The following is a 7744-nucleotide window of genomic DNA, read 5'->3' as shown; positions in this document are numbered from 1 at the left end:
GTCCTTTAACTTTAACAAAACTGTTGGTTCATTTTAAACTAAAATATGTTCGGTCAACTGTCATTCTGCTGTAGCAATAAACTGGAACTCGCTACCAACTCAAATCATCAATTGTTTACTAAACTAAGATAGTGATTGCTCATCTCAAGGTGTGGGCTAAAAAATGGGACTGTACTGAAATGAAGTTAAATATGTTTCAATCTATCTAAGGTTTGTGTGCACTATTTTCTTGTCAGTTGAATTTAACAAAGGTTTAAAACAGTGGTCCCTGAAAATGTGTTAGGAGAGCACACACAGTCCCCAGTTGGTTGACTGTTCCACTTAGTGAAAGGGGTATGACTCCATCAAAAATGTGGTACTCCTTTATGCGTCTTATTGACCGTTCGAGGTGTATTCTCAAGCCAGCAATACTCTGTGTGTCTGTGAGCTCATCACAGCTAAACTGTCCACTTGGGCCTAAAAATGCAGGGATGACAAGTGTTACATCTATTTCATCGAGCAGGTCTTTGATAAGGAAGCCCGTATCGGCCATGACCTCATCACCTGACTCTAAGAGGTCCAGAACACCTGACCTCTTAGTTATCTCCTTATCAGAAATACATCCTGTGTATAGATTACTTACCAGGCTAACTGACCCTGAGGGAGTGATCCCAATTAGGGATTTCAGTGTAGTGTTACTTTTATAATGGGAGTATGTCATGGTGTTCAAAACCTTCCAACTAGCTGTCTCGATTCGGATCTCTGTGCAGTCTAGTACCACTCTTGTGTTTGGGTAGAATTCCCTGAATACTGGTGGCATTAGCTTTTCTACTGCTGCTCTACTAGGCCATATTGGGAGGGTCCCTAACATAAAGAGCAAATAGTTGGCCCACGTCGTACAGTTCCTGCTGACTGTGGCCGGCGACACATTGAATCATACAGATAAATCCAGAGCAACAAAGCCCTGCCTCACACGGCACAAGAACAGGAAAAACTGATCAATCAGCGATAAATGCTCTGCATGGAAGCCAGACACAGAAATGTGTTCTAGGTTATGGCTGTTCCTTTGCATTTGAGTCCATCGCACCATGGACTCTGCAGTAGGTTGTAAAGCTAGGAAGAGTGCTTTGAGGGTGTGGTAATCCTTAAAACCAGTGTAAAACCTGATCAGATTGGGCGCACACTGGAAGCGTTCTAGACCAAAACGCTCACTTTTCAGCTTTTTATTTTCGTCCTCCAGGAAAGCGATGCGTTTCTTTACTGCGTCAAGCTGGTCTTCCACAGAAAGGGGCTTCACGTCGTAGTCATGATCAGGTAGAGTCACCCAAACCTCACTGGACACATGAGGATATGTCATACATGTGGGAAGCAATATAAATCCACACATTTTCCTGTTATCAAGATGATGTGTCAAAACGGAGCTATCCACTATTGAAAGATTAGTGAATATATATATACATATATTATACAATGCAGTAATCTACATGTTTGAAAAATTGTATTGTACTGACAGTAACAACTCACCTATCTCCCTCATGTTCCTCTTCATGTTCCTCTTCATCTTCTTCCGCTATTAAGTCACCAATGCGACTACAAACAGGAGCAAACATTTTTCAACGTCAAACTTCTGTCTCCCTTCTAATGTTTTAGTCACAGTGAAACTGGTCACCCCAATATTATTTAACTGGCTGTACATGCTGCAACCTCTGCAGCTCAATGCATACAGTAGGCCTACATGTACATAATGTCTGTTGCAATACTAGCAGGAGGAGTACACATTTAGCCATATGGCATCTTAATGTGGAATTTAGTTGTAAACATGAGTGCACAACTGTAAACGTTACTCACTCATCTGCTGACTCGGGTGTCACCTCCCCAGCAGGTTGACCAACCACGAACAGGAACCCTAAAGATACAAGCTATTAATGGCAGGTATTATGTTTCATTTCATCAACATCCTAACATCATTTTCATGGCAACATCCAGCTAACGTTATTATAGCTCTGCATGACCTACCGTGATGTCTGTCTGCTAGTAAGGTTAGTAAACTTAGCTTCCTCCTCGGCGTAGGCTGATTTGACCATGGGGAAATGGTCGGTAGAGTTCCGGGTTTCAGTTTTGTGAAGTGCTGTGAGCACACCCTGGTGTTGTCTGTGATCTATAATGACAAATGATATCTGACGTTCCTGTCAGCGACATGTTAACTGTTATGGTTGTTGTTAGACCAGAAAGCTAGCTAACAACGTTGCTAGGGAGCTAGCTAGGTAAAGGTGAAGGTATTGGTAGTTACTTGAAAAGGTGGCGCTGTATCCCTCTTAATTTTCACCACCCATGCCTTACGGGTGTGCAGGCGTTTGGGGAAGCGGTGAAACGTCGAGGATTGATCTCTTTCCCTTCTTTGAGAGGAGTTGCAGGATGGTACACAGCAGTACGACATGTTGCTTCCAGCCAGCAGTGTTTTCAATGAAGTAAGAAGGGGGCGTGGCTAAGTTCCCACCGCTTGGTTTTTAAAAAAATCCAAGATGGCCGCGGCGTGAAACGGGCGTATACCCAAAAAGAGTAGGTGAGAAAGATGTAGACCAACATATGACCAACCAATGGCTCAAAACAGCTGGGCTGAAATCCCAAACAGAGGACTTTATCATCGCTGCCCAAGACCAGGCCATCAAGACCAGTTACTACCAGAGCAAAATCTTCCAAGATGGCACAGACCCAGCATGCAGGGTATGTGGTCAATTCCAGGAAACCATTGAGCATATGGTGGCAGGGTGCCCTGAGCTGGCCAGAACTGAATACCTACAAAGACACAACAAGGCCACCACGTACCTGCACTGGAACATCTGCAAAGAATTCAACACCAACACAAAAGAAAAATGGTACGAGCACGAGCCCCAAACAGCAACAGAAAAAGACCACATCACAATCTTATGGGACATGCCAGTACAGACAGACCGTGAGATGAAGGCCAACAGACCCCGTATATATATATATACGTATATATACGTGTATATACGTGTATATATACACACACGTATATATATATATACACACACGTATATATATACGTATATATATACACACGTGTATATATACACACACGTGTATGTATATATATAGTATGTATACGTATATATACGTATATATACGTGTATATACGTGTATATATACACACACGTATATACACACACACACGTATATATATATATACACACACGTATACACACACGTATACACACACGTATACACACACACACACACACATATATATATATATATATATATATATATATATATATATATATATATATATATATATATATATATTAATCGGCAGTCGTCATATCTTCTGACCACAGTTCAGAAGAAAGTCCATCAGGTCCAGTCCAGTACCCGTCTTCGTCCCTCAGAAAGCGGAATACCGGAAGCTCTCCTGCTTGATGGGCGCCGCGCGTGGGTGGGCAACAGCAAGGTGTGTTAAGCTGTGAAAGGCAGCAGCTTGATGCCCCAGCAGGGGCTGAATATAGGGAGAGGCTGGTGGTGTAAATATCGGTACTGGGAGCTCTCTCGCTCAAGTGTCATGGTTTTAGGGTTTTGGGGGGAAAGCCCCAATGTGTTGTTCTTATCGGTAAGCCTGTCAGGTTAAGCTGTCCAACCACTGGGAGACCCAGACCTCCCCTCCCCATGGGGGGAGGCAGGTGGTGGCCTGCAGCCCTCCCCGGATGAGCAGAGGGGGCGGAGCAGAGACCGGGACGGCTCGGAAACAGGGCCGGATACAGGAAAAGAGGGGGGGGGTTACAGCTTGGTATGGCTCTGTAAAGGTCAGCCGTCCCACTGTGCCTTTAATAAAGCAGTCCTCATGTGAAGTCCCTCATCAAGCTGTCGTCCCAGTCCACATGTGGGTTGTGAAGACGAGTTCTGGAAAGTAAAACTCCGTTAGATCTGTATGGGGGGTCTATATGTTTTAAGCATCGTAGAACCTGATAATGTAATAAATCCCCGATAATGTAATTAAAACAATGCACTTGAGGCCATTGAAAATGCAATAAAACCTGATAATGTAATAAACTATATATCATAGCTAACCCTAACCTCTAAACCCTAACCCTAACCTAAACCCTAACCCTAACCTAAAACCCAAACCCTAAACCCTAACCTAAAACCTAAACCCCAACCCTAAACCCTAACACAAAACCCTAAACCCTAATCTAAACCATAACCCTAAACCCTAACCTAAAACCTAAACCCTAACCTAAACCCTAAACCCTAACACAAAACCCTAACCTAAACCATAACCCTAAACCCTAACCTAAACCCTAACCTAAACCCTAACCCTAACCCTAACCCTAATAACGTCCCGTTAATGTAACACATTATTACATAATTGGTAAAAAGTTTATTACATTATTGGGAAATGCACTTTATTACATTATCAGGTTTTATTGCATTTTCAATGGCCTCAAGAGCAGATTTTTATTACATTATCGGGGGATTTATTACATTATTGGGGATTTATTACATTATCGGGGGGGATTTATTACATTATCGGGGGGGGATTTATTACATTATCGGGGGGGATTTATTACATTATCGGGGGGATTTATTACATTATCGGGGGATTTATTACATTATCAGGTTCTACAAGCATTTTGTTGGAAATACTGAATTGCAGCTTGAAGGGGCAGCCATCTCTTAACGAACTGGTGTCCAATCAGACGCGTTACTGGAGGATCCCTCCTGCACGTGGGCACATCAGCGGAGTGTGACTAGCAAGTCTGTCTCTGTAACTACACCCGTCGGAGGCGGTGTGAGCACCGCTCCGCAGGTAAGCCCACCGCACCGGGAGCCACGTAATGAGCACGCCGTAACGCCGATGGCTGCCTTTTATGATCACATCACTCTTCCTCCTCCCATGAGCAGCACCCGGCCTGCACCAGACATCCCCCCCCTCCTTACATGCCCCACTACCGAGGTGCCCCAGATGAGAGGAAGTAATGGTCTCCCCCCCCCCCCCGTCCCTGCACCAGACATCCCCCCTCCTTACATGCCCCACTACCGAGAGGTGCCCCACTACCGAGAGGTGCCCCACTACCGAGAGGAAGTAATGGTCCCCCCCCCCGTCCCTGCACCAGACATCCCCCCCTCCTTACATGCTACACTACCGAGAGGTGCCCCACTACCGAGAGGTGCCCCAGATGAGAGGAAGTAATGGTCTACATCCCACCCTCCTTACATGCCCCACTACCGAGAGGTGCCCCACTACCGAGAGGAAGTAATGGTCCCCCCCCCGTCCCTGCACCAGACATCCCCCCCTCCTTACATGCCCCACTACCGAGAGGTGCCCCACTACCGAGAGGTGCCCCACTACCGAGAGGAAGTAATGGTCCCCCCCCCCGTCCCTGCACCAGACATCCCCCCCTCCTTACATGCTACACTACCGAGAGGTGCCACACTACCGAGAGGTGCCCCAGATGAGAGGAAGTAATGGTCTCCCCCCCCCCCCCCCCGTCCCTGCACCATTAAGCTGCCCGTGGTGTCTGAGCGCGCGGCCCCCACCTCCTGCAGTACAGATTTTATTACATGGTAATTTAAGACATGCTTCCTTCATCTGAAGTGTCGCTGCTGGACATACAAATCAAAAGGAGGCCTGCTGATATTTTCATCCCTGATCTTCCGAAGCCCACACATTATCCTTATTTATAGTCTACATCTTATTTGCGTCTCCCCCCAAGGTGAGAGGAGGAATCCAACAGCAGCCATGGAAAGCCACAGCTGCCTGGCTTTATGCGTCATGGCTCGGCGAGGACTCGTGAGAATCATCACCTCCTGACGTCACTGCACTTTTATGACTTACATTGATCATCTAAGGTGCACAACCGTTATCACAAGAGGTACATTATGAGCCCAGGACCCCCCCCCCACCAGCACATGAAGACATAGACAGCGTGTCATCTGATTTCCATCTCCATTCCAGCCAGCAGCTCCACCGCTCAGCCTCACGCGACCGGAGGGACCATCAGAAGAGGCACAGCTCCGCCCAGCCGATGACGTCACTGTTATTCTGCTCCCAGCATTCCTAGCACCTTTTATGCTTATTCTTCCTACCTCCTACCCCCCCCCACCATTTCCTACTCATCCTCTACCACATCCGGTTGGTTGTGTGATGTGTGTGCGCGTGTGTGTGCGCGCGACTGAGAGACAGGGATGCTGGCAAGATCTGGATCAGGGGTCTGCGGGTGAGCGGAGACAGGGGTCACCGTGGTAACGGGATGCTCAGAGAGAGTGACAGGAGTGTGCACGTGTAAATAATGTATTAATTAAAGGCGAGGCAGCACCAATAAGGAGCCTTCCCCCTGTAATATCCACCCGCCATCCGTCCCTCCACACTCCACGGCGACAGGGAAAACGCAGCGAGACATTTATTGGGAGATTAAATCTAGATCTTCCAGACTGCTGTATAAAAAACGTAATTTACAATATTAAACTGACTTTTATCTATATGCAAATTGCTTCTCCTCCCACAACGTACTTAAATAGGTTGCACGAACAGTTTTGGAGACGTGAGGTGGGCGTCTTCTCCCACCTTCTCAAATAACCCAGGAGGCGATATTAAAGGAAACTATTACATTTCTCTTCCTTCGCCGTCATCTCCCGTTTCTTTTCTTTACTCTGACACTTTATTTCTTCCAATTACACCGAGAGCTGTCCCCCCAGGTTGTGATGCTGCAGCGCTAACTTCCCCCAGGTTGTGATGCTGCAACGCTAACCTCCCCCCAGGTTGTGACGCTGCAACGCTAACCTCCCCCCAGGTTGTGACGCTGCAACGCTAACCTCCCCCCAGGTTGTGATGCTGCAACGCTAACCTCCCCCCAGGTTGTGACGCTGCAGCGCTAACTTCCCCCAGGTTGTGATGCTGCAGCGCTAACTTCCCCCAGGTTGTGATGCTGCAGTGCTAACCTCCCCCAGGTTGTGACGCTGCAACGCTAACCTCCCCCCAGGTTGTGATGCTGCAGCGCTACCTCCCCCAGGTTGTGATGCTGCAGTGCTAACCTCCCCCAGGTTGTGACGCTGCAACGCTAACCTCCCCCCAGGTTGTGATGCTGCAGCGCTACCTCCCCCAGGTTGTGATGCTGCAGCGCTAACTTCCCCCCAGGTTGTGATGCTGCAGCGCTACCTCCCCCAGGTTGTGATGCTGCAGTGCTAACTTCCCCCCAGGTTGTGATGCTGCAGCGCTACCTCCCCCAGGTTGTGATGCTGCAGCGCTAACTCCCCCCAGGTTGTGATGCTGCAGCGCTAACCTCCCCCAGGTTGTGATGCTGCAGCGCTAACCTCCCCCAGGTTGTGACGCTGCAGCGCTAACCTCCCCCAGGTTGTGATGCTGCAGTGCTAACTTCCCCCCAGGTTGTGATGCTGCAGCGCTAACCTCCCCCAGGTTGTGACGCTGCAACGCTAACCTCCCCCAGGTTGTGACGCTGCAGCGCTAACCTCCCCCAGGTTGTGACGCTGCAACGCTAACCTCCCCCAGGTTGTGACGCTGCAGCGCTAACCTCCCCCAGGTTGTGACGCTGCAACGCTAACCTCCCCCAGGTTGTGACGCTGCAGCGCTAACCTCCCCCAGGTTGTGACGCTGCAGCGCTAACCTCCCCCCAGGTTGTAATGCTGCAGCGCTAACTTCCCCACCTTACTGCATGCGTCCTAGTCATTATTATGGCCTGGGGCTGTTTCTGACCCTCCTTCCTTCCCTCAGTTTCTGTTAGTAACCACATGC

At 48.2% G+C, this 7744-nt stretch overlaps 1 long non-coding RNA gene across 1 annotated transcript; it reads right to left on the bottom strand.

Moving 5' to 3' along the window:
• Nucleotides 1–1218: 1218 nt before the first annotated feature.
• On the bottom strand, nucleotides 1219–1857 carry LOC130129550 (uncharacterized). Its single transcript, XR_008812073.1, has 3 exons — nucleotides 1828–1857; nucleotides 1504–1569; nucleotides 1219–1313 (listed from the first exon to the last, which is right to left on the bottom strand). It is a non-coding gene; the product is annotated as an uncharacterized LOC130129550 (long non-coding RNA).
• Nucleotides 1858–7744: the final 5887 nt, after the last annotated feature.

The sequence above is a fragment of the Lampris incognitus genome, chromosome 19 (assembly GCF_029633865.1).
Source record: "Lampris incognitus isolate fLamInc1 chromosome 19, fLamInc1.hap2, whole genome shotgun sequence".
NCBI classification, from domain to species: Eukaryota; Metazoa; Chordata; class Actinopteri; order Lampriformes; family Lampridae; genus Lampris; species Lampris incognitus.
Note: the sequence above shows the minus strand (reverse complement) of the source record. Positions and strands in the feature narration are given on the sequence as shown.